Here is a 27,177-nt window from a genome sequence, read left to right on the forward strand (position 1 = left end):
AAAATGCCATAATAGGTAGAAATGGTGGCTATTTTGAGGAAAATATATGGTGCCTGTTTTGAGGAAGGTGGGTTTAATGTACCGGCGAAAATTGCGCGGTACTAGAGAGCCTAGCAAAGGTGGAAGGGTGAGAGTGCGTATAATCCATGAACTCAACATTAGTCAAAAAGAACTCACATACTTATTGCAAAAGCCTATTAGTTATCGGAGCAAAGCATTAGACGCATGCTCCTAGGATAAGGGTTGGTAGAAGTTAACCATCGTGCGATCCCGACCTCCACACAAAGGTTGAAAATAATTAAACAAGTCATGCACCAACTTCATCACACAACAGTTCGCCATACATGCATGCTACGGGAATCACAGGCTTTAACACAAGTATTTTTTCTAATTCACAATTACTTACTAGCATGACTCTCACATCACCATCTTCACATCTCAAAACTATATGAAAGGAATCAAACTTCTCATCATATTCAATGCACTTAATATGAAAGTTTTTACTATATCCCTCTTGGATGCCTATCATATTAGCACTAAATTCATAACCTAAACCAATTACCATGTTGTTTAAAGAACTCTAAAAATAATATAAGTGAAGAATGAACGATTTAATAATTCCACGAGACTGTCGTGCTCTAAAAAATATAAGTGAAGTACTAGAGCAACATTGCCTAGCTCAAAAGATATAAGTGAAGCATAAAGATTATTCTAATAAATTCACGATTCAGTCTCTCTCTCTCTCTCTCTCTCTCTCAAAAGATGTGTGCACCAAGGATGATTGTGAAAAACTAAAATGTAAAGACTCATATCATACAAGACACTCCAAGCAAAACACATATCATGTGGTGAATAAAAATGTAGCCTCAAATAAATTTACCGATGGATTGAAGACAAAAGAGGGGATGCCTTCCGGGGCATCCCCAAGCTTAGGCTCTTTGGTATCCTTCAATATCGATTGGGGTGCCTTGGGCGACCCCAAGCTTAGGGTCTTACCACTCCTTATTCCATAGTCCATCAAATCTTTACCCAAAACTAGAAAATTTGTAATCTTGCTATGTATCCTCCCCGGCAACGGCGCCAGAAATCCTTCTTGCTACCTCTTGAGCTTGCGTTGGTTTTCCCTTGAAGAGGAAAGGGTGATGCAGCGAAGTAGATAAGTGTTTTCCCTCAGTTTGTTGAGAACCAAGGTATCAATCCAGTAGGCGGAACAAGCGAGACTCCAATAGTAGTACCTACACAAATAATCAAACACTTGCACCCAACGCTATAAAGGGGTTGTCAATCCCTTCAAAGTTATTTGCAACGATGAGATCTGATAGAGATAGGTATAAAATATTGATAGGTCTGAAAGTAAAACTAAAGTAAATAAATTGCACTAAAGTATTTTTAGTATTTTTGGTTTGTGGATCTGAAAATATTACATGGAAAATACACCCGGGGGCCATCGGTTTCACTAGAGGCTTCTTTCATATAGGAAAATAATACGGTGGGTGAACAAATTACTGTCGAGCAATTGATAGAAAAGCAAATAATTATGAATATGTCCACGGAAATGATTATTCATATAGGCATCACATCCATATCAAGTAGGCCGAAACGATTCTGCATCTACTACTATTACTCCACACATTGACTAACTCGTGACTGCATCTAGAGTATTAAGTTCATGAAGAACATAATGCATTAAGCAAGATGACATGATGTAGAGGGATAAACTCAAGCAATATGATGAAAACCCCTTCTTTTTACCCTTGATGGAAACAATACAATACGTGCCTCGGTACGCCTACTGTCACTGGTTGAGGACATCGCAAGATTGAACCCAAAACTAAGCACTTCTCCCATTGCAAGAATTACCAATCTAGTTGGCCAAACCAAACAAATAATTCAAAGAGACTTGCAAAGATATGAAATCGTGCATATAAGAATTCAGAAGAGACTTAAATAATATTCATGGATAATCTGAACATAAACTCACAATTCGTAAGATCTCGACAAACACACCACAAAAGAGTATTACATCGGATAGATCTCCATGAAGATCATGAAGAACATGGTATTGAAGATCAAAGAGAGAGAAGAAGCCATCTAGCTATTAGCTATGGACCTGTAGGTCTGTGGTGGACTACTCACACATCATCGGTGGGGTAATGGAGTTGATGTAGATGCCCTCTATGATCAATTACCTATCCGGCAGATTACCGGAAAAGGCTCCCAGATTGGATCTCTCGGGAACAGAGGCTCCCAGCGGCGTAAAAGTATTTTCGTGGCTCTTTTTGGCGATATTGGAATATTTGGGAATTTATAGGCCAAGAAATAGGGTTAGGGACCTGCAGGGGGCCCACAAGCCAGGGGGCGCGGCCACCCCCCAGGGCACTCCTTGCAGGCTTGTGGTCTCCCGGCAACTGCCTTGCCCCTACTCCAAGTCTGTTGTGTGTCTTCTGGTCCAAGAAAAATCTTTTCGGAGATTTTATTCCGTTTGGACTCCGTTTAATATGACTTATCTGCAATATTTAAAAACATGAAAAAACAGAAACTCACACTCGGCTCTAGATTAGTAGGTTAGTCCCAAAAATAATATAAAACAACATATTAATGCATATAAAACATCCAAACATATAATATAATAGCATGGAATAATAAAAAATTATAGATACGTTGGAGAGGTATCAGCCACCCCCGAGGCACTTGCAAGGTGGGTTCACCAAGGGCGTCATGCCGGTCCCCGCGGTCCTATACCTTCACATGAGTGATGCAGGCTATGTAAGCAGCGCGGGAGCGGTGCTAGCAGGCACAAACAGGGAGGATTTCCCCTTCGATGTTAGGAGAATCGACCAGCTGGCGCGCTCCCAAAGCGACTCCCAAAGGTTTCCCGATGGGTGCCAGAATACTAAGGTTGGGGGCTCGGTGGGACGGAGGTCAACCCCGAGTCCACCAGCGTGTCACGAAGAGATGCTTTTGCAGGAGAAGACCACCTTTGTCAGGGCAGACCACGGTCTTGTCCCCTTTTAAAACGGCCATTGTGGCAACTCTTCCCGCCAATGTTTTCGGGGGAAGAGGACCACGGCATGTATAAAAGAGATGCCCGGCCTCTTTAGTAGAGACTGGATCCCCTTCGTCCCCACAAGGGCAAGAACCCACCTTTGCACTCGTCTTCCACCTCAAGCAATCCCAAAATAAGCAGGAGTAGGGTTTTACACCGCAAGGTGGACCAAACTTGGATAAACGACCGTGTGTTCTAGGTCGTTCCCTTAGATTGTGCTGTCGGAGAGTCGCCGGGAAGTTAAGAGGTAGACCACGGTTTGAGAGCTAGCACACCCTAGAGTTCGAACCTTTTCTTGGGTCTGCACAGCTCCGATTCCGACATTTGGCGTGCCAGGTAGGAGTGTGCAATTGTTCTCCGACTCCGGTTTCGTCTCGGGCTGCACCAACTCCATGGCAGACGCCCACCATCCGCACGCCGATAAGGCGGCCGCTCAACGCATCAACACCGCCGCCTTTGCCGGGCCCGTTGCTTACGGATAGGCACGCACCCATGCCTCACTACGCAGGAGACTTTTCTCACCTCAGCTGGCGGGCGCTGGGCCCGTCGCTGGATAGGGCCGACGCGTCAGGCTCGCCATTGTTCACGAAGGGGCCAGGGTACTTCCTCCATCATCCTTGCCCCCACTGCTGCATGCAGGAGGTACGGAGCGCGTATCTCAGGGCATCAGCCCTAGCGTGTGTCGACGCGATTAACCCTCAGCTGATGGTGGCACCATGGTGCGCTGGGTGCGGCGCGAGGTTGTGTGCATCCTAGGCGGAGCCCAGGCACCCAGCAATGGACGGCACTCCACGTCGTCCTTCCGCAGGGCGGGCATGACCCTCGAGGGGCGACAGGTCGCGGGGCTCCCGGGGGATTCTCTCGGGCCTGCCGGGGCACTACATGGCTTCACTTTTGGCGCGGACGACCGCCTCAGATCTTTTGTGGACTTGGGCGCTCTCCACATGGTGTGCACCCCCACCAGTAGCGGGGTCGCCGTCACCAAGACGACCATCGATGGGGGTGTTGGGCTCAACATCATCTCCATCGCAGTTTTCGAGGGGCTCCACGTGCCTTACAACCAGTTGCAGCCCATCGGGCCTTTCGCACGGGTAGTCGGCGAGGTTGCGGCCCTTCCCGGCAGATCCGCCTCCCCATGACCTTCAGCAAACGATCCAAATACCACACCAAGCACATCGACTTCGATGTGGCACACATCAACCTCCCATACAACACCGTCCTAGGGTACCCCACGCTCGCGAGATTCATGGCGTCAACTCATCTGGGGTACAATTTCGTCAAGATCCCCGGCAGCAACATTGTCCTGACTCTTAGATGCGACGAGAGGGATGCGGTGAGCTGCCTCAAGCAAGCACACGAAGCCCGACGGCTGTGTGTGCAGCCGACGGGGGAAAGGCGGTGCCTCCCGAGAGCCTACTCGAGGCGTCCCTAACTAGGAAGTAGCTGTAGTTCGCGCAAGACTAGACCAGGGCAAGGAAGGTGCCGTTGAATGACAGTGGCTCGGGACCCACCTTCACCATTGGTGTCGACCTCTTTCCTGAACAAGAAACTGCACTCATCGCCTTCCTCAAGGCCAATGCGAAAGTGTTCCCGTGGAAGGCGGCCGACCTAACAGGGGTGCTGAGGCACGTGATCGAGCATCACGTGGAGGTGTGCCCCAACGCTCACCCCGTCAAGCAGAAGGTGTGGCGCCAAGCACCGGAAAAGTAGCACTTCATCGTACAGGAAGTGCGAAAGCTGCAAGAGGTCGGGGTCATCCGCGAAGTGTGCCACCCGGTGTGGCTCGCTTACCCTTTCATCATCCCCAAGAAGGGCGGCAAGGAATGGATGTGTGTCAACTTCAGCAACCTCAACAAGGCCTATCCACTGGACCTTTTCCCGCTCCCATGCATCGACCAGATCGTGGACTGTACCACCCTCTGCAATCTATTGCGTTTCTTGGATGCCTTCTTGGGTTACCATCAGATCAAGATGGCGGGGAAATATGTGTAAAAGACAGCGTTTGTCTCCCCTTGCAGGGTGTATTGCTATGTGATCATGCCCTTCGACCTGAAGTTTGTTGGTGCCACCTTCCAATGGCTAATGCAAATTGCATTGGGCCCCCAGCTAATACCGAGGCTTATGTCAATGACATCGTGGTCAAAATGCATGAGGCCAGGACACTAATCGAGGGCCTGGAGGAAACTTTTGTCAAACTGCAAAAGGTCAATCTAAAGCTCAACCCTGACAAGTGTGTCTTTGGGGTCCCCTCTAGCAAGCTCCTAGGATTGCTCGTGTCGAATGAAGGGATAAAAGCAAACCTAGAGAAGGTCAAGGCCATCGAGCAGATGCACCCTCCCCGAACCCTCAAGGAAATGCAGAAGCTGGCGGTATGCCTAGCCTCCCACGGGTGGTTCATCTCCATGTTTGGCGAGTGGGCATTGCCGATCTTCAAGCCGATGAAGAGGTCGCACCTATTCACATGGACTCTAGAGGCTGACGCAACCTTCACGGACCTCAAGCGGTACCTCACTAGCCCTCCGTGTTGGAAATATGCCCTAGAGGCAATAATAAAGTGATTATTATTATATTTCCTTGTTCAGGATAATCGTTTATTATTCATGCTTGTATTGTATTGATTGGAAACTCAAATACATGTGTGTATACATAGACAACACACTGTACCTAGTGAGCCTCCAAATGGACTAGCTCGTTGATCAAAGATGGTCAAGGTTTCCTGGCCATAAACATGAGTTGTCATTTGATAATGGGATCACATCACTAGGAGAATGATGTGACGTACAAGACCCAAACTATAAACGTAGCATGTGATCGTGTCAGTTTACTGCTAGTGTTTTTCCTGCATGTCAAGTATCTATTCCTATGACCATGAGATCATGCAACTCCAGGACACTGGAAGAATGCCTTGTGTGTATGAAATGTCACAACGTAACTAGATGACTATAAAGGTACTCTACAGGTATCTATGAGGGAGTCTGCTGGGTTGTGTGAATTGAGACTCGGATTTGTCATTCCGTATGACACAGAGGTATCTCTGGACCCACTCGGTAATACAACATCACAATGAGCTTGCAAGCAATGCGACTAAGGAGTTGGTCATGGGATCTTGTATTCTGGAATGAGTAAAGAGATTTGTCAGTAACAAGATTGAACTATGTATGGAGATACCGATGATCAATCTTGGGCAAGTAACATACCGATGGATAAAGGGAATATCATACGTGATTGATTGAATCCTTGACATCGAGGTTCGAGCGACATAAGTCTTTCTAGAATATGTAGAAGCCAATATGGGCATCCAGGTCCTGCTGTTGGTTATTGACAGGAGAGTGTCTTGGTCATGGCTGCACAGTTCTCGAACCCGCAGGGTCTACACACTTAAGGTTCAACGATGATATAAGCATAATTTAGTCATTGTGTTGGTAACCGAAGGTTGTTCGGAGTCCAGGAGGAGATCTTGGACATGACGAGGAACTTCAGAATGGTCTAGAAGTGAAGATTGATATATAGGATGAAAGACGTCGGAGTCTGGAAGTGTTCTGGGGTGCACCGAGGGAATGACGGAGTGCCAAAAGGGGTTTCACGAGGCCCGACAATTGTTGGGGGCCACATTGGCCAAGGGGAGCGGCACCGCAGCCCACAAGGGGGCTGGGCGCAGCCCTTCACCCGTGCCCACTTCCGCTGAAGGGGAGCAGGCCTCCTCCTCGGGCGCTACCAACCCAAACTTGGGTGGCAAGGCACCCAAGTGGAGGGGCCACCAACCCTAGCAGCCGCCCCCTTGGCCACCGGCCCCTAGGGAAACCCTAGGGTGCCCTCCCCTCTCCCTTCCCCCTATATATAGAGAGGTAGAGAGAGAGCAGCCATACGACAACTTGCCCCGGCGCTGCACCTCCTCGCCCTCATAGTTTCTCTCCTCCAAATACCCCACGACGAAGCCCCGCTGGGCTGTCACCACCAACACCTCACCACGTCATCATGCTGTCAGAGGACTCGGGCTTCTACTTCACCATCGCTCGCTGGATCGAGGAGGTGAAGGCGTCACCAAGTTGTATGTGTGTTGAACATGGAGGTGTCATCCGTTCGGCACTTGATCGGGAGTTCACGGGACAGTTCGTGATTGGATCACGAAGACATACTGCTACCTCTTGAGCTTGCGTTGGTTTTTCCCTTGAAGAGGAAAGGGTGATACAACACAGTAGCGATAAGTATTTCCCTCAGTTTCAGAACCAAGGTATCAATCGAGTAGGAGTATCAAGATGAGGCACCAATGTACCTGCGCAAAAACAAACAAACTTGCACCCAACTCTATAAAGGGGTTGTCAATCCCTTCACGATTATTTGCAAGGTGAGATTTGAAGGTGAAAAGTGCAACAAAGTAATTTTGTAGATCTGAAAATATGATGTGATGTAGACCCGGGGGCCATAGTGTTCACTAGAGGCTTCTCCCATGATAGCAAGTATTACGGTGGGTGAACGAATTACTGCCGAGCAATTGATAGAATCACACAAAGTCATGATGATATCTAAGGCAATGATCATACATATAGGCATCACGTCCGAGACAAGTAGATCGATACTTTCTGCATCTACTACTATTACTCCACACATCGACCGCTATCCAGCATGAATCTAGTGTATTGAGTTCATAACAAACAGAGTAACGCCTTAAGCAAGAAGACATGATGTAGAGGGTTAAATTCATGCAATATGATATAAACCCCATCTTTTTACCCTTGATGGCAACAACACGATACGTGCCCCGCTACCCCTTCTGTCACTAGGTGAGGACACCGCACGGTATGAACCCAAAACCAAGCACTTCTCCCATTGCAAGAATTATAGATCAACTTGGCCAAACAAAACCCACAACTCGAAGAGAATTACAAGGATACGAAATCATGCATATAAGAGATCAGAGGAGACTCAAGTAATATTCATAGATAATTTGATCATAAATCCACAATTCATTGGATCTTGACAAACACACCGCTAAAGAAAGTTACATCGGATAGATCTCCATGAAGATCATGGAGAACTTTGTATTGAAGATCCAAGAGAGAGAAGAAGCCATCTAGCTACTAGCTATGGACCCGAAGGTTTGTGGTGAACTACTCACGCATCATCGGAGAGGCAACGGTGTTGATGAAGAAGACCTCCATGTCCGAATCCCCCTCCGGTAGGGCACCAGAACGGTCCCTAGATGGGATCTTGCATAGACAGAAGCTTGCGGCGGCGAAAAAGTATTTTCGTGGCTCTCTCTGGTGGTTTTGGATTTTTAGAGAATTTATAGGCGAAAGAGGTAGGGCAAAGGAGCCACGTGGGGCCCACAAGCCTGCCAGGCGTGCCCCCCAGGCCGTGACTAGGGGGCTTGTGACCTCCCCCGAAGTCTCCTGCCTTGGTTCTCAAGTCCTCTGCGTATCTTCTGTTATGGAAAAATCATCCCACATGTTTTATTCTGTTTGGACTCCGTTATATATTCTCCTCTGAAAAAGGTCAAAAACACGGAAAAAATAGAAACTGGCACTTGGCACTGAGTTAATAGGTTAGTCCGAGAAAAGATATAAAATATCATATTCATGCACATAAAACATCCAAAGTTGACATGATAATAGCATGGAACCATCAAAAATTATAGATACGTTGGAGACGTATCAAGCATCCCCAAGCTTAACTCCTGCTCGTCCTCGAGTAGAGAAGTGATAAAGACTGAATTTTTCATGTGGAATGCTACCTAACATATTTATCATTTGTAACTTCTTTCTTGTGGCATGAATGTTCAGATCCGTAAGATTCAAAACAATAGTTTACTATTGACATGAAAACAATAATAGTTCAAGCATACTAGCAAAGTAATCTTGAACTTTTGAAATAACAAGGCTAAAGAAAATTATCCCTACAAAATCATATAGTCTGGCTATGCTCCATCATCCCCACACAATGAATTTAAATCATGCACAACCCCGGTATTGGCCAAGTGATTGTTTTCGCACTCTTACTTTCTCAAACTTTTTCAACTCTCATGCAATACATGAGCGAGAGCCATGGATATATCATTATAGGTGGAATAGAGTGTGGTGGAGGTTGTGAGGCAAAAAGGAGGAGATGGTCACATTGACTTGGCGTATCAATGGGCTATGGAGATGCCCATCAATAGATATCAATTTGATTTAGTAGGGATTGCCATGCAACGGATGCACTAGAGCTATAAGTGTGTGAAAGCTCAAAAGGAAAACTAGTGGGTGTGCACCCAACTTGCTTGCTCACGAAGACCTAGAGCAATTTTGAGGAAGCCCATCATTGGAATATACAAGCCAAGTTATATAATGAAAATTCCCACTATTATATGGAGTGACAAAACAAGAGACTCTCTATCATGAAGAACATGGTGCTATTTTGAAGAACAAGTGTGGAAAAAGATAGTAGCATTGTCCCTTCTCTCTTTTTCTCTCATTTTTTGTTTGGGCTCTTTGGGCTCTTTTTTTTGGTGGGCATCTTTGGCCTCTTTTTTTTATTACTCACATGGGACCATGCTCTAATAATGATGATCATCACACTTTTATTTACTTACAACTCAATACTTAGAACATTGATGACTCTATAGGAAATGCCTCCGGCAGTGTACCGGGATGTGCAACGATCTAGCTTAGCGTATGGCGTTCAAACATCTTGCTAGCTATCTTACGATCATGCAATGCCAATATGAAAGTGACGGCACATGTCATGAGACGGAGCGGTGGCAGTTGCATGGCAATATATCTCGGAATGGCTAGGAAAATGGCATAATAGGTAGGTATGGTGGCTGTTTTGAGGAAGGTATGTGGTGGGTTTGTGCACCGGTGAAAGTTGCGCGGCACTAGAGATGCTAGCAATGGTGGAAGGTAAAAGTGCATCTATACCATGGACTCACATTAGTCATGAAGAACTCATATACTTATTGCGAAAGTTTTATTAGTAATCAAAACAAAGTGCTAAATGCATACTCCTAGGGGAAGGGTTGGTAGGTGTTAACCATCGTGCGATCCTGACCGCAACACAAAGGATGAAAATCAATAAATCGATTATGCTCTGACTTCCTAACATAGCGGTTCACCATACGTGCATGCTACGGGAATCACTAACTTCAACACAAGTATTTCTAGATTCACAACACCCTACTAAAATAACTCTAATATTACCATATCCATATCTCAAAACTAATTGTGAGGAATCAGACTTATCATACTAATCAATGCACAAGAATATGGAAGTTTTTATTTTGTCCTCTTTGAATGCCTATCATCTTTAGGACTACTTTCATATCACTTGCCAATTACCAAGTTACTTAGAGAGAGCACTCTCAAAAAGATATAAGTGAAGATCGAGAGTTTTATTTCTTCAAAATATGACACCGCCGTGCTCTAAAAAGATCTAAGTGAAGCACTATAGCAAAGGTATCTAGCTCAAAAGATATAAGTGAACCACATGCGAGCTAAATTGCCTAACTCAAAAGATATAAGTGAAGCTCAATGAGTATTCTAGCAAATTCACGATGAGTTCATGTCCCTCTCAAAAAGGTGTGAAACAAGGATGGTTGTGACAAAACAAAAAGAAAAGACTCCTATAATACAAGACGCTCCAAGCAAAACACATATCATGTGGTGAATAAAAATATAGCTCCAAGTAATGTTACCGATGGATTGAAGACGAAAGAGCGGATGCCTTCCCGGGGCATCCCCTAGCTTAGGATTTTTGGTGTCCTTGAATTTGGCTTGGTATGCCTAGGGCATCCCCAAGCTTAAGATCTTTCCACTCTTTATCCCATTGTCCATGAGAACATAACCCAAAACTTGAAAACTTCAAAACACAAAACTTAAACAGAAACTCGTGATATCATTAGCATAAGAAAACAAACTACCAACTCTTTAGGCACTGTAGTAAACTTGATTTATATTTAGATTGATGTTAGATTACTGTATTCTCACTTTTCCATGACTAGTACCCCCTGATACTAACCATAGTTTCATCAAAATAAGCAATCAACACAACAAAAACAGAATCTGTCAAAAACAGACCAGTCTGTAGCAATCTGTATACTTCGTATACCTATGGTATTCCACAAATTCTGAAAAATTATAAAAATTAGGGAAATTCTCATATCAACCAGCAGAAAAAAGAATCAACTCAAAATCTCTTTCTCGATTGGAATTAAAAATAATTTTGTGAGCACAAAGTTTCTGTTTTTTTCAGCATGATCAAACAACCAACACCAAAACTAATCATAAAGGTTCTACTTGGCACAAACACAAAAAAAAACACAAAAAATACAATCATAACAGAATTATGATGGCGTGGACAAAAAACGGAAAGAAAAAAGAAAAAATAAATTTATTCATTGGGTTGCCTCCCAACAAGCGCTATCGTTTAACGCCCTTAGCTAGGCATTCATAATTCAATGATGCTCACACAAAAGACAAGAATTGAAGCACAACGAGAGCATTATAAAGCATGTGAAAATCACATCTAAGTCTAACATACTTCCTATGCATAGTCATTTTATAGGAAAACAAATTATCAAGACAAGCAATAACTACCATATGCAAGGAAGAAGAAAGAGACAATATCAATCTCAACATAACGAGAGGTAATTTAGTAACATGAAGGTTTCTACCACAATATTTTCCTCTCTCATAATAATTACATGTGGGATCATATTCAAATTCAACAATATAGCTATCACAAAGGATATTACTTTCATGATCCACATGCATGCAAAGTTGACGCTCTTCAAAAATAGTGGGATTATCATCAACTAAAGTCATGACTTCTCCAAACCGACTTTCAATATTATTGCAAATATCATATTCATCATGAGGCTTAAACAAATTTTCAAGATCATAAGAAAAATCATCACCCCAATCATGATCATTGCAACAATTAGTGGACATAGCAAAACTAGCATCCCCAAGCTTAGGGTTTTGCATATTTTTAGCATGATTGCCATTAATAGAATTCATAGTGAAACTATTGCAATCATGCTTTTCATTCAAGGAGCCCTCATGAATCAATTCATAAATTTCTTCATCACAATTTTCAGATTCACGCATCTCAAGCAAAACTTCATAAAGATAATCTAGTGCACAAAACTCACAAGCAATTGGATCAACATAATTGGATCTCTTAAAGAGATTAGCAAGTGCATGAGGATCCATATCAATAGATGTTTAGCAAGCGAAGATGCAAGCAAATAGAAGGCACATGGAAACACAAGCAAACATAGCAACAAAAAGGCGAACGGAAGAAGTGCGAATAAAAAGGAAAATATTTTTGGTATTTTCGGAAAATCGTTTTAGAAGTGGGGGAGAGGAAAACGAGAGGCAAAAGGCAAATAATGTAAATGCAAGAGATGAGTTTGCAATAGGTACTTGGTAGATATGCTTCACTTGAATACTCCTCGACAACGGCGCCAGAAATCCTTCTTGCTACCTCTCGAGCTTGCGTTGGTTTTTCCCTTGAAGAGGAAAGGGTGACGCAGCACAGTAGCGATAAGTATTTCCCTCAGTTTAAGAAGCAAGGTATCAATCCAGTAGGAGTATCAAGATGAGGCAGGAATGTACCTGCGCAAAAACAAACAAACTTGCACCCAACGCTATAAAGGGGTTGTCAATCCCTTCACGATTATTTGCAAGGTGAGATCTGAAGGTGAAAAGTGCAACAAAGTAATTCTGTAGATCTGAAAATATGATATGAAGTAGACCCGGGGGCCACAGTGTTCACTAGAGGCTTCTCTCATGATAGCAAGTATTACGGTGGGTGAACGAATTACTGTCGAGGAATTGATAGAATCGCGCAAAGTCATGATGATATCTAAGGCAATGATCATACATATAGGCTTCACGTTCGAGAGAAGTAGACCGATACTTTATGCATCTACTACTATTACTCCACACGTCGACCGCTATCCAGCATGCATCTAGTGTATTGAGATCATAACAAACAGAGTAACGCCTTAAGCAAGATAACATGATGTAGAGGGATAAATTCATGCAATATGATATAAACCCCATCTTTTTACCCTTGATGGCAACAACACGATGTGTGGCTCGCTACCCCTTCTGTCACTAGGTGAGGACACCGCACGGTATGAACCCAAAACCAAGCACTTCTCCCATTGCGAGAATTATAGATCAAGTTGGCCAAACGAAACCCACAACTCGAAGAGAATTGCGAGGATACGAAATCATGCATATAAGAGATCAGAGGAGACTCAAATAATATTCATAGATAATCTGATCATAAATCCACAATTCATCGGATCTCGACAAACACACAGCAAAAGAAAGTTACATCGGATAGATATCCATGAAGATCATGGAGAACTTTGAATTGAAGATCCAAGAGAGAGAAGAAGCCATCTAGCTACTAGCTATGGACCCGAAGGTCTGTGGTGAACTACTCATGCATCATAGGAGAGGCAATGGTGTTGATGAAGAAGCCCTCCGTGTACGAATCCCCCTCCGACAGGGCACCAGAACGGTCCCCAGATGGGATCTTGCGGAGACAGAAGCTTGTCGCGGCGGAAAAGTATTTTCGTGGCTCTCTGTGATGGTTTTGGATTTTTAGAGAATCTATAGGCGAAAGAGGTAGGGCAAAGGAGCCACGTGGGGCCCACAAGCCTGCCAGGCGCGGCCCCCCAGGCCGCGGCTAGGGGGCTTGTGACCTCCCCCGAGGTCTCCTGCCTTGGTTCTCAAGTCCCCTGCGTATCTTCTGTTATGGAAAAAATCATCCCGCAGGTTTTATTCCGTTTGGACTCCGTTTAATATTCTCCTCTGAAAAAGGTCAAAAACACGGAAAAAACAGAAACTGGCACTTGGCACTGAGTTAATAGGTTAGTCCCAAAAAAGATATAAAATAGCATATTCATGCACATAAAACATCCAAAGTTGACATGATAATAACATGGAACCATAAAAAATTATAGATACGTTGGAGACGTATCACGTACCACTACATCAACCGCGTTCTTGAATGCTTTCTCTTAGCGATATACAAGGGTATGTAGGTTCAATCTCTCCTCTCGTAGATTGTCATCGCCATGGATAGATCATGTATGTGTGTAGGAATTTTTTTGTTTCCCATGCAACATTCCCCGATAATTGCATCATGAGCTAGGACTTTTGCGTAGGTGAAATTTCAAGTAGAACACAAAGGAGTTTGTGGGTGTTGATATTCAGATTTCTTCCCTCCTTGGTCTTTTCTTGATTCAGCGGTATTTTGGGGATGAAGCGGCCCGGAGCAACTTTACTCGTCTACGTACGAGAGACCGGTTCCATCGAATCACATGCAACTTGTTGCATAAAGATGGCTGGCGGGTGTTTGTCTCTCCTACTTTAGTTGAATCGGATTCGACAAAGGCGGTCCTTGTAGAAGGTTAAATAGCAACTTGTATATCACCAATGTGGTTTTTCGTAGGTAAGAAACGTTCTTACTAGATACCCTTAGCAGCCACGTAAAACTTGCAATAACAAATTAGAGGACGTCTCACTTGTATTTGCAGGGTTTGTATGTGATATGATATGGCCAAAGACATGATGATATATGTTGATGTATGAGATGATCATGTTGTAATACTTAATATCGACTTGCATGTTGATGCCACGGCAACCAGCAGGAGCCATAGGGTTGTCTTTAATTATTGTATGACCTTCGTGTCACTCATTAAGCGCTATGTAATGCTTTATTTTATCGCTAAACGGTAGCAATAGTAGTACAAGTATGGTAGGCGCAACAACCTCGATGGCAACAAAGTAGTGGAGATCATGATGATGGAGATCATGGTGTGGTGCCGGTGACGATGGACATCATGCCGATGCTTTGGAGATGGAGATCAAAAGCACAAGATCATGGTCGTATCATGTCACTTATGATTTGCATGTGATATTACTCCTTTTTATGCACCTTGACAATGGTGGCATTATAAGGTGATAACTCAAAATTACAAGATAAAATTGTGTTCTCCCCGAGTGTGCACCGTTGCAAAAGTTCGTCATTTTGAGACACCACGTGATGATCGGGTGTGATAACCTCTACGTTCATATACAACGGGTGCAAGACAGTTTTGCACATGTGGAACACTCGGGTTAAACTCGACGAGCCTAACATGTACAGACATGGCCTCAGAACACAAGAGACCGAAAGGTCGAACATGAGTCATATAGTTGATATGATCAACATGAAGATGTTGACCATTGAAACCAGCTCATCTCACGTGATGACCGGACTTGGGTTGGTGGATTTGGATCATGTGTCACTCGAATGACTAGAGGGATGTCAATTTGAGTGGGATTTTTTTGGGTAATATGATTAACTAAACTCATAATCTTGAACAATAGTCTAAGTAATCTTTGCAAATTTATGTTGTAGATCAATGGCTCACGCAGTAGCACCCCTGAATTTTAATGTGTTCCTACGAAAAGCCAAGCTGAAAGATGATGGGAGCAACTTTTAAGACTGGGCTGTAATCTCACGCTTGTCCTAACGGTTCCCCAAAAGAGCTATGTCCTTGATACACTGCTAGGTGATGCACCCCCTTCTCGATGGCTGAAGACATTATGAACGTCTCGCAGTCGCATCTGGATGAATACTCAGTTGTTCAGTGTGCGATTTTGTATGGCCTAAACCGGGACTTCAAAGATGTTTTGAATGTCATGTAGCATATGAGATGTTCGAGGAATTGTAGTTCATCTTTGAGAAGTATGGCAAGATCGAAAGGTATGAGACCTCCAATAAGTTCTATGCTTGCAAGATGGAGGAGAACGGACATGTCAGTGAGCACATACTCAAAATGTGTGGGTACTCCAAACCTCTGGCTGAGTTGGGAATCATTCTTCCATGAGAGGCGATCAGTGACAGAGTTCTTCAATCACTTCCACCTAGATACAAAAGCTTTGTGATGAACTAGTGATGAATAAATCAGTCGCCAAGCTGTTTGCGATGGTTAAAGTCGCTGAGTCAGCAATTCAGAAGGAACATCAAGTGTTGATGGTCAATAAAACCACCAATTTCAAGAAAAATGGCAAGGGCAAGAATGTTAACTTCAGGAAGAGTGGAAAAGTTGTTGCCCCTCCCGTGAAGAAACCCAAGGCTGGACCCAAGCCAGAAACTGAGTGCTATCATTGCAAGGAGACTGGTGACTCGAAGCGGAACTTCCCCAAGTCCTTGGGCAACAAGAAGGCCGCCAACACCAAACAAGATATATGTGATATACATGTTATTGATGTGTACCTCACCAACTCTCGTTGTAGTGCCTCGGCATTTGATACCAGTTCGGTTGCTCACATTTGCAACTCAAAACAGGAACTGCGGAATAGTCGGTGGTTGGCGAAGGACGAAGTGACGATGCACGTGGGAAATGGTTCCAAGTTTGATGCGATCAACGTTGGCACACTTTCACTTCAATTACCATCGGGAGTAGTGATAAACTTGAATAATTGTTATTTAGTGCCTGTGTTAAGCATGAACATTATATCTGGATCTTGTTTATTGCGAGACGTTTACTCATTTAAATCAGAGAATAATGGTTGTTTCATTTATATGAGTAATATATTTTATGGTCATGCACTCAATGTGAGGGGTTTGTCCTTACTGAATCTCGATAGTAATGACACACATGTTCATAACATTGATGCCAAAAGATGTAGAGTTGATAGTGATAGTACCACTTTCTTGTGGCACTGCCGCTTAGGTCATATTGGTGTAAAGTGCATGAAGAAACTCCATGCTGATGGACTTTTGGAGTCACTTGATTTTGAATCACTTGACACATGTGAACCATGCCTCATGGGCAAGATGACCAAAACTCCGTTCTCCGGAAACAATGGAGCGAGAAAGTGACATATTAGAAGTCACACTAAGGATGTGTGCGGTCCGATGAGCATTGAGGCGCATGGTGGATATCGTTATTTTCTAATCTTCACCGATGACTTGAGTAGATATGGTTATATTTACTTAATGAAACACAAGTCTCAAACGTTTGAAAAGTTCAAGAAATTTCAGAGTGAAGTGGAGAATCATCATAACAAGAAGATCAAATTCCTACGATCTGATCGAGGAGGAGAATATCTGAGTTATGAGTTTGGCACTCACTTTAAGATAATGTGGAATTGTTTCACAGTTGATACCGTCTGGAACACCATAGCGAAGTGGTGTGTCCGAACATCGTAATCGTACTATATTAGATATGGTGCGTTCAATGGTGTGTCTTGCCGATTTTCCATTATTGTTTTGGGGTTATGCATTAGAGACAGCTGCATTCACTTTAAATAGGGCACCATCAAAATCCATTGAGACGACACCATATGAACTATGGTTTGGCAAGAAACCAAAGTTGTCGTTTCTTAAACTTTGGGGATGTGATGCTTATGTCAAAAAGCTTCAGCGAGAAAAGCTGGAACCCTAAGTGGAGAAATGCGTCTTCATAGGATACCCAAAAGAGACATTTGGGTAAACCTTCTATGTCAGATCCAAAGTTAAAGTGTTTATTGCCATAAACAGAACCTATCTTGAGAAAGAGTTTCTCTCAAAAGAGTTGATTGGGAGGAGGATAGAACTTGATGAGGGTGTAGAACCTTTACATCAACTAGAGAGTAGCACAACGCAAAAAGATATTTCTATGAAGCATACACCAGTTGAAGAGGAAGCCAATGCTGATGATCGTGAAGCTTCAGATCAAGTTGCAATCAAACCTCGTAGGTCGACAAGGACACGCACCGCTCCTGAGTGGTACGGTAGCCCTGTCTTAACAGTCATGTTGTTAGACAACAATGAACATACGAGCTATGGAGAAGCGATGGTGGGACCGGATTCCAACAAATGGTTAGTGGCCATGAAATCCGAGATATGATCCATGTATGAAAATAAAGTGTGGACTTTGGAAGTATTACCTGAAGGGCGAAAGGCTATTCAGAATAAATGGATATTTGAGAAGAAGATGGACGCCGACGATAATATCACCGTCTATAAAGTTCAACTTGTGGAGAAAAGTTTTTTCACAAGTTCAAGGAGTTGAGTACGATGAGACTTTCTCACCCGTAGCGATGCTTAAGTCCATTAGAATCATGTTAGCAATAGTTGCATTTTTCGATTATGAAATTTGGCAGGTGGATGTCAAAACAACGTTCCTTAACAGTTTCCTTAAGGAAGAGTTGTATATGATGCAACCGGAAGTTTTTATCAATCCAGAGTATGCTAATAAAGTGTGCAAGATCCAGCAATCCATTTATGGACTGCCGCAAGCATCTCGGAGTTGGAATCAACATTTTGATGAGGTGATCAAGGCGTTTGGGTTTATACAAGTTTATGGAGAAGCTTGTATTTACAAGAAAGTGAGTGGGAGCTCTATAGAATTTCTAATATTATATGTTGATGAAATATTGCTGATAGGAAACAATATAGAATTTTTGGGAAGCATAAATGATTATTTGAATAAGAGTTTTTCAATGAAGGACCTAGGAGAAGATGCTTTCATATTATGCATCAAGATTTATAGAGATAGATCGAGACGCTTAATAGGACTTTCACAAAGCACATGCCTTGACAAAGTTTTAAAGAAATTCAAAATGGATCAGTTCAAGAAAGTGTTCTTGCCTGTATTGGAAAGTGTGAAGTTGAGTAAGACTCAATGCCGAGTGACTGCAGAAGATAGAGAAAACATGAGTGTCGTCCCCTATACTTCAGCCATAGGCTCTATCATGTATGCAATGCTGTGCATAAGACCTGATGTGAGCCTTGCCATAAGTATGGCGGGAAGGTTTCAAACTAATACAGGAATGGAACACTGGAAAATAGTCACGAATACTCAGAAGTGTTCGCGTGGAAGGCGACCGACCTAACAGGGGTGCTGAGGTACGTGATCGAGCATCACCTGGAGGTGTGCCCCAACGCGTGCCTCGTTAAGCAGAAGGTGCAGCCCAAGCACTAGAAAAGAAACACTTCATCATGCAGGAAGTGCAAAGGGTGCAAGAGGCCGGGGTCATCCGCGAGGTATGCCACCCGGTGTGGCTCGCTGATATCAGCTATGCTAATGCACAAAAGTACTTCCAATGGCGTCAGAAACAGGTGTGTCGACGGCACCAGGAATCCTTCAGCTGCGGCTATGACTTAAGGGACTTCCTAGGAAAGTATGCAAAGGATTTCCCCCGTGGCCTTGGAGCCTTGCGTTGGTGTTCCCTTGAAGGGGAAAGGGTGATGTAGCACAGTGACGGTAAGTATTTCCCTCAGTTTGAGAACCAAGGAATCGATCCGGTGGAGGAGTATCTCAAGATCCTGCACAAACACAAAAACTTGCTCCCAATTCTATGAAGGGGTTGTCAATCCCTTATAGATTGTTTGCCAAGTGAGAACTGAAAGCAACAAAGTAACAAAGCAAAGTAAAAAGCGGAGGTGTAAATGATGGATGTGAATAGACCCGGGGGCCGTAGTGTTTACTAGTGGCTACTCTCATGAAAGCAAGTAGACGGTGGGTGAACAAATTACTGTTGAGCAATTGATAGAACCGCGCAAAGTCGTGACAATATCTATGCAGTGATTATATCTATAGGCATCACGTCCAAAATAAGTAGATCGATACTTTCTGCATCTACTACTATTACTCCACACGTCGACCGCTATCCAGCATGCATCTAGTGTATTAAGTCCATAAGAACAGAGTAACACCTTAAGCAAGATTACATGATGTAGAGGGATAATCTCAAACCAATGATAAAAACCCCATCTTTTTACCCTTGATGGCAACTACTTGATGTGTGCCTTGCTGCCCCTACTGTCACTGGGAAAGGTCACCACATGGTAGAACCCAAAACCAAGCACTTCTCCCATTGCAAGAATCATAGATCTAGTTGGCCAAACAAAACCCAAGACTCGGAGAGACTTACAAGGATATCAAATCATGCATATAAGAAATCAGCAAAGACTCAAATATATACCATAGATAATCTGATCACAAATCCACAATTCATCGGATCTCGACAAACACACCGCCAAAGAAGATTACATCGGATAGATCTCCATGAAGATCATGGAGAACTTTGTATTGAAGATCCAAGAGAGAGAAGAAGCCATCTAGCTACTAACTACGAACCCGTAGGTCTGAAGTGAACTACTCACGAGTCATTGGAGGGGCAATGATGATGATGAAGAAGCCCTCCAACTCCAAAGTCCCCTCCAACAGGGGGCCGGGAAGGGCCTCCAGATGAGATCTCGCAGAAACGGAAGCTTGCGGCGGCGGAAAAGTATTTTCGAGGCTCCCCTGATTTTTTGCGGAATATTTGATAATTTATAGGCCAAAGACCTAGGTCAGGGGGCCGCCAGGGAGGCCACAAGCCTGCCCACCGCCGCCTCCCCCTGGTGGCGGAGTGGGTGCTTCTGGGCTCCCTGGAGCCCACCTGGCCTGGCCCAAAGGCCCCCTGATCTTCTTCCGTTCGGGAAAAAATCATTTCAAGGCTTTTCTTCCGTTTGGACTCCGTTCCAAAATCAGATCTGAAAAGAGTCAAAAACACGGAAAAAACAGGAACTGGCACTTGGCACTGAATTAATAAGTTAGTCCCAAAAAAATATAAAAGGTACATAAAATAACCAAAGAAGGCAAGATAACAACGTGAAACCATCAAAAATTATAGATACGTTTGAGACGTATCAAGCATCCGCAAGCTTAACTCCTGCTCGTCCTCGAGTAGGGAAGTGATAAGAATGAGTTTTTGATGCTTTCATGCTACCTAGCATAGGTGTCCTTTGTAATTCCTCTTATGTGACGTGAATGTTCAGATCCATTAGATTCAAAACAATAGTTTTCTATTGACGTGGAAACAATAATAATTCAAGCAAACTAGCAAAGTAATCATGAACTTTCAAAATAACAAGGCCAAAAGAAAGTTATCCCTACGAAAGCATATAGTATGGCTATGCTCTATCATCATTGCACAACGAATTTAAATCATGCACAACCCCGGTATTGGCCAAGTAATTGTTTCACACCTTTACTTTATCAAACCTTTTCAACTCTCACGCAATACATGAGAGTGAGCCATGGTTATAGCACTATAGATGGTTGTGGAATGTAGTGGAGGTTGCGAGACAAAAATGAGAAGATAGTCACATTAACTAGGCATATCAATGAGCTGTGGAGATGCTCATGAATAGATATCAATGAGAATGAGTAGGGATTGCCATACAAATGATGCACTAGAGCTACGACTATGTGAAAGCTCTTAAAGAAAACTAGTGGGTGTGCATCCAACTTGCTTGCTCACGAAGACCTAAGGCATTTTTGAGGAAGCCTGTCATTGGAATATACAAGCCAAGTTATATAATGAAAATTTCCCACTAGCTATATGGTGGTGACAAAACGAGAGACTCTCAATCATGAAGATCATGGTGCTTAATATGCACAAGTGTGGAAAAAGTGGTAGCATTGTCCCTTCTCTCTTTTTCTCTCATTTTTGGTGGGCTCTTTGGCCTCTTTTTTTTAATTATTTTGGTGGGCTTCTTTGGCCTCTTTTATTTCCTCACATGGGACAATGCTCCATTAATGATGATCATCACACTTTCAACTCAAAACTTAGAGCAACTATGACTCTATATGGAATGCCTTCGGTAGTGTACCATGGCAATGATCTAGCATGGCATAGACATCAATGGAAACATCATGCTAGCTATCTTACGATCGTGCAAAGGCAAAGTAGACGTGGTGGCACATGTCATGGTAGTAGTTGCATGGCAATATATCTCGGAATGACTTTGAAAAAGCCATAATAGGTAGGTATGGTGGCTGTTTTGAGGGAGGCTAATGGTGGGTTTTGTGCACCGACGGAAGTTGCACGACACTAAGAAGATAGTGATGGTGGAAGGTGAAAGTGCATCTAAACCATGGACTCAACATTAGTCATGAAGAACTCATATACTTGTTGTAAAAGTTTTATTAGTAATCGAAACAAAGCATTCAACACATACTCCTGGGGGAAGGGTTGGTAGGTATAAACCATCGCGCGATCCCGACCGCCACGCAAAGGATGACAATCAATATACTAATCATGCTCATATTTCATCACATAGCGGTTCACCATACGTGCATGCTACGGGAATCACTAACTTCAACACAAGTATTTCTAGATCCACAACACCTTACTAGCATGACTTCAATATTACCATAACCACAACTCAAAACTAATTGAGATGAATCAAACTTCTCTAACTATTCAATGCGCATGAAGGTGGAAGTTTTCGTATCCCTTTGGATAACTACCCCTTTTGAGACTACTTTCAAAGCATAGATCAACTACCAAGCCACGCACCATTGTGCTCTAAAAGATATAAGTGAAGCACATAGAGCAAAAGTATCTAGCTCAAAAGATATAAGTGAAGCACATGTGAGCTGAATTGTCTACCAAAAGATATAAGTGAAGCTCGACAAAATCACAGTGTGTGAATGTCTCTCTCTCTCTAGGTGTGCAGCAAGGATGATTGTGACACAACAAAAATAAAATATTCCTACGATACAAGACGCTCCAAGCAAAAACACATAACATGTGGTGAATAAAAATATAGCCCCAAGTAACGTTACTTATGGATTTAAGACGAGAGAGGGGATGCCTTCCCGGGGCATCCCCAAGCTTAGGCTTTTACGGCATCGTTGAATCTCTTGGGGTGCCTTGGGAATCCCCAAGCTTGAGCTCTTGCCACTCTTTATCTCTTTGTCCATAAGAACTTCACCCAAAACTTGAAAACTTCACAACATGAAACTTAAACAGAAACTCGTGATAACATTAGTACAAGAAAGCAAACCACCACTTCCTTAGGTACTGTAGTAAACTTAAATTCTACTTGTTCTGATGTTGGGTTACTGTAATTTCAATCTTCCATGGCTAATACCCCCCGATACTACCCATAGTTTCATCAAAATAAGCAACCAACACAACAAAAACAGAATCTGTTAACAGCAGACCAGTCTGTAGAAATCTGTGTATTTAGTATACCTATGGTACTTCAAAAATTCTGAAAACTTACGACAGTGTGAATAATTTGTGTATCAATCAGAAGCAAAAAGAATCAACTCAAAATCTCTTACAGAAACAAAACGAAAATTCTTTTCGTGAGCAGAAAGTATCTGTCTTTTCCAGCATGACCAAACGATCATCCCCAAGACTAATCATAACGGTTTTGCTTGGCACAAACGCAAAAAGAAACACAAAAAACACAATCATAACATAATTATGAAAGTGTGGAAAACACAAACAGAAATAAAAAGGATAGATCCGTTGGGTTGCCTCCCAACAAGCGCTTTTGTTTAACGCCCTTAGCTAGGCATTCAATGATGCTCTCACAAAAGACAAGAATTGAAGCACAACGAGAGCATCCTAAAGCATGTGAAAATCACATCTAAGTCTAACATACTTCCTATGCATAGGCATTTTACAGGAAAACAGATTGTCAAGACAATCAATAGCTGCCATGTGCAAGGAAGAAGAAAGAGACAAGAGCAATCTCAACATCACGAGAGGTGATTTGGTAACATGAAAGTTTCTACCAAAATATTTTCCTCTCTCATAGCAATTACATGTGGGATCATATTCAAATTCAACAATATAGCTATCCCATAGGATATTCTTTTAATGATCCACATGCATGCAAAGTTTACGCTCTTCAAAAATAGTGGGATTATCATCAAATAAAGTCATGGCTTCTCCAATCCCACTTTCAATATTGTTGCAAATATCTTATTCATCTTGAGATTTGAACAAATTTTCAAGATCATAAGAAAGATCATCACCCCAATCATGATTATTGCAATAAGTAGTGGTCATAGCAAAACTAGCATCCCCAAGCTTAAGTTCTTCATATTCTTAGCATGATTGTCACTAATAGAAATTATAGTGAAACCATTGCAATCATGCTTTTCATCCAAGGAGCCCTCGTGAATCACTTCATGAATTTCTTCCTCACAATTTTTAGATTCATGCATCTTAAGCAAAACTCCATAGAAATAGTCAATTTCCCTCAACTCACTAGAAATTCGTTCCACAATAGTGGGTCTCTTAAAGAGACTAGCAAGTGGGTGAGGATCCATATCAATGGATTTTTAGCAAGCAAAGATGCAAGCTAACAGAAGGCACATGGCACACAAGCGAACAGAAAGAAAGCGAGAGAAAAGGGCGAATGAAAAAGGCAAAAGGAAAAAGAAAATGGCAAAGGAGAAAGGCAAATGAAAACGGCAAATGTGAAGTGGGGGAGAGGAAAACGAGAGGCAACTCGCAACAAAAGTAAATGCAAGAGATGAGTTTGTGAGACCTACTTGGATAGATCTTGATCTCTTCTCCCCGGCAACGGCGCCAGAAATGCTTTTGATGTCAGCTATGCTAATGCACAAAAGTCCTTCCAATGGCACCAGAAACAGGTGTGTCGACGGCACCAGGAATCCTTCAACTGCGGCTACGCCTTAAGGGACTTCCTAGGAAAGTATGCAAAGAATTTCCCCCGTGGCCATGGAGCCTTGCGTTGGTGTTCCCTTGAAGCGGAAAGGGTGATGTAGCACAGTGACGGTAAGTATTTCCCTCAGTTTGAGAACCAAGGTATCAATCCGGTGGAGGAGTATCTCAAGATCCTGCACACACACAAAAGCTTGCTCCCAACTCTATGAAGGGGTTGTCAATCCCTTATAGATTGTTTGCCAAGTGAGAACTGAAAGCAACAAAGTAACAAAGCAAAGTAAAAGCGGAGGTGTAAACGATGGATGTGAATAGACCCGGGGGCCGTAGTGTTTACTAGTGGCTTCTCTCATGAAAGCAAGTAGACGGTGGGTGAAAAAATTACTGTTGAGCAATTGATAGAACCACGCAAAGTCGTTATGATATCTATGCAATGATTATATCTATAGGCATCACGTCCAAAACAAGTAGGCCGATAGTTTCTGCATCTACTACTATTACTCCACACGTCGACCGCTATCCAGCATGCATCTAGTGTATTAAGTCCATAAGAACAGAGTAACGCCTTAAGCAAGATGACATGATGTAGAGGGATAATTTGAAACCAATGATAAAAACCCCATCTTTGTACCCTTGATGGCAACTACTTGATGTGTGCCTTGCTACCTCTACTGTCAGTGGGAAAGGTGACCACATGGTAGAACCCAAAACCAAGCACTTCTCCCATTGCAAGAATCATAGATCTAGTTGGCCAAACAAAATCCAAGACTCGGAGAGACTTACAAGGATATCAAATCATGCATATAAGAAATCAGCAAAGACTAAAATATATATCATAGATAATCTGATCACAAATCCACAATTCATCGGATCTCGACAAACACACCGCCAAAGAAGATTACATCGGATAGATCTCCATGAAGATCATGGAGAACTTTGTATTGAAGATCCAAGAGAGAGAAGAAGCCATATAGCTACTAACTACGGACCCGTAGGTCTGAAGTGAACTACTCACGAGTCATTGGAGGAGCGATGATGATGATGAAGAAGCCCTCGAACTCCAAAGTCCCCTCCGGCAGGGCGCCGAGAAGGGTCTCCAGATGAGATCTCGCGGAAACGGAAGCTTGCGGCGGCGAAAAAGTATTTTCGAGGCTCCCCTGATTTTTTGCGGAATATTTGGGAATTTATAGGCCAAAGACCTAGGCCAGGGGGCGGCTAGGGAGGCCACAAGCCTGCCCACCACCGCCTCCCCCCTGGTGGCGGAGTGGGGGCTTGTGGGATCCCTGGAGCCCACCTGGCCTGGCCCAAAGGCCCCATGATCTTCTTCCTTTAGGGAAAAAATCATTTCGTGGTTTTTCTTCCGTTTGGACTCCGTTCCAAAATCAGATCTGTAAAGAGTCAAAAACACGGAAAAAATAGGAACTAGCACTTGGCACTGAATTAATAAGTTAGTCCCAAAAAAGATATAAAAGGTAGATAGAACAACCAAAGAAGACAAGATAACAGCGTGAAACCATAAAAAATTATAGATACGTTTGAGACGTATCACTCGCCAACTCCGTCATCGTCCCCAAGAAGCGCGGCAAGGAACAGATGTGTGTCAACTTCACCAACCTCAGCAAGGCCTATCCACACGACCCTTTCCCGGTCCCACACATAGACCAGATCGTGCACTCTACAACCTGTTGTGATCTATTGTGCTTCTTGGATGCCTTCTTAGGTTACCATCAGATCAAGATGGCGGGGAAAGATGTGGAAAAGACGACCTTTATCTCCCCTTGCGGGTGTATTGCTATGTGAGCATGCCCTTCGGCCTGAAGAATGTCGGTGCTACCTTCCAATGGCTAATGCAGATTGCATTGGGCCCCCATCTCGGGAGGAACACCGAGAATTATGTCGATGACATCGTGATTAAAACGCGTGATGCCACGACGCTCATCGAGGACCCGGAGGAACATTTTTCGAACTGCGAAAGGTCAACCTAAAGCTCAACTCCGATAAGTGTGTCTTCGGGGTCCCCTCTGGAAAGCTCCTAGGATTCCTCGTGTCGCATCGAGGGATAGAAGGAAACCCAGAGAAGGTCGAGGCCAACGAGTAGATGCACCCTCCCCGAACCCTCAAGGAAAAGCAAAAGCTGGCGAGATGCCTAGCCTCCCTCGGGTGCTTCATCTCCAAGTTTGGCGAGCGGGCATTACCATTCTTCAAGCTGATGAAGAGGTTGGGCCTGTTCGCATGGACTTCAGAGGCCGACGCGACCTTCACGAACCTCAAGCGGTACCTCACGAGCCCTCCGTGTTGGAAATATGACCTAGAGGTAATAATAAAGTGATTATTATTATATTTTCTTGTTCATGATAATCGTTTATTATCCATGCTTGAATTGTATTGATTGGAAACTCAAATACATCTTTGGATACATAGACAAGATATTGTGCCTAGTGAGCCTCTAAATGGACTAGCTCGTTGATCAAAGATGGTCAAGGTTTCCCGGCCATAGACATGAGTTGTCTTTTGATAATAGGATCACATCATTAGGAGAATGATGTGATGGACAAGACCCAAACTACAAACGTAGCATATGATCATGTTAGTTTACTGCTAGTGTTTTTTTGCATGTCAAGTATCTATTACTATGACCATGAGAGCATGCAACTCCTGAACACCAGAGGAATGCCTTGT

Source organism: Hordeum vulgare, chromosome 6H (genome assembly GCF_904849725.1).
Source record: "Hordeum vulgare subsp. vulgare chromosome 6H, MorexV3_pseudomolecules_assembly, whole genome shotgun sequence".
Classification (NCBI taxonomy): domain Eukaryota; kingdom Viridiplantae; phylum Streptophyta; class Magnoliopsida; order Poales; family Poaceae; genus Hordeum; species Hordeum vulgare.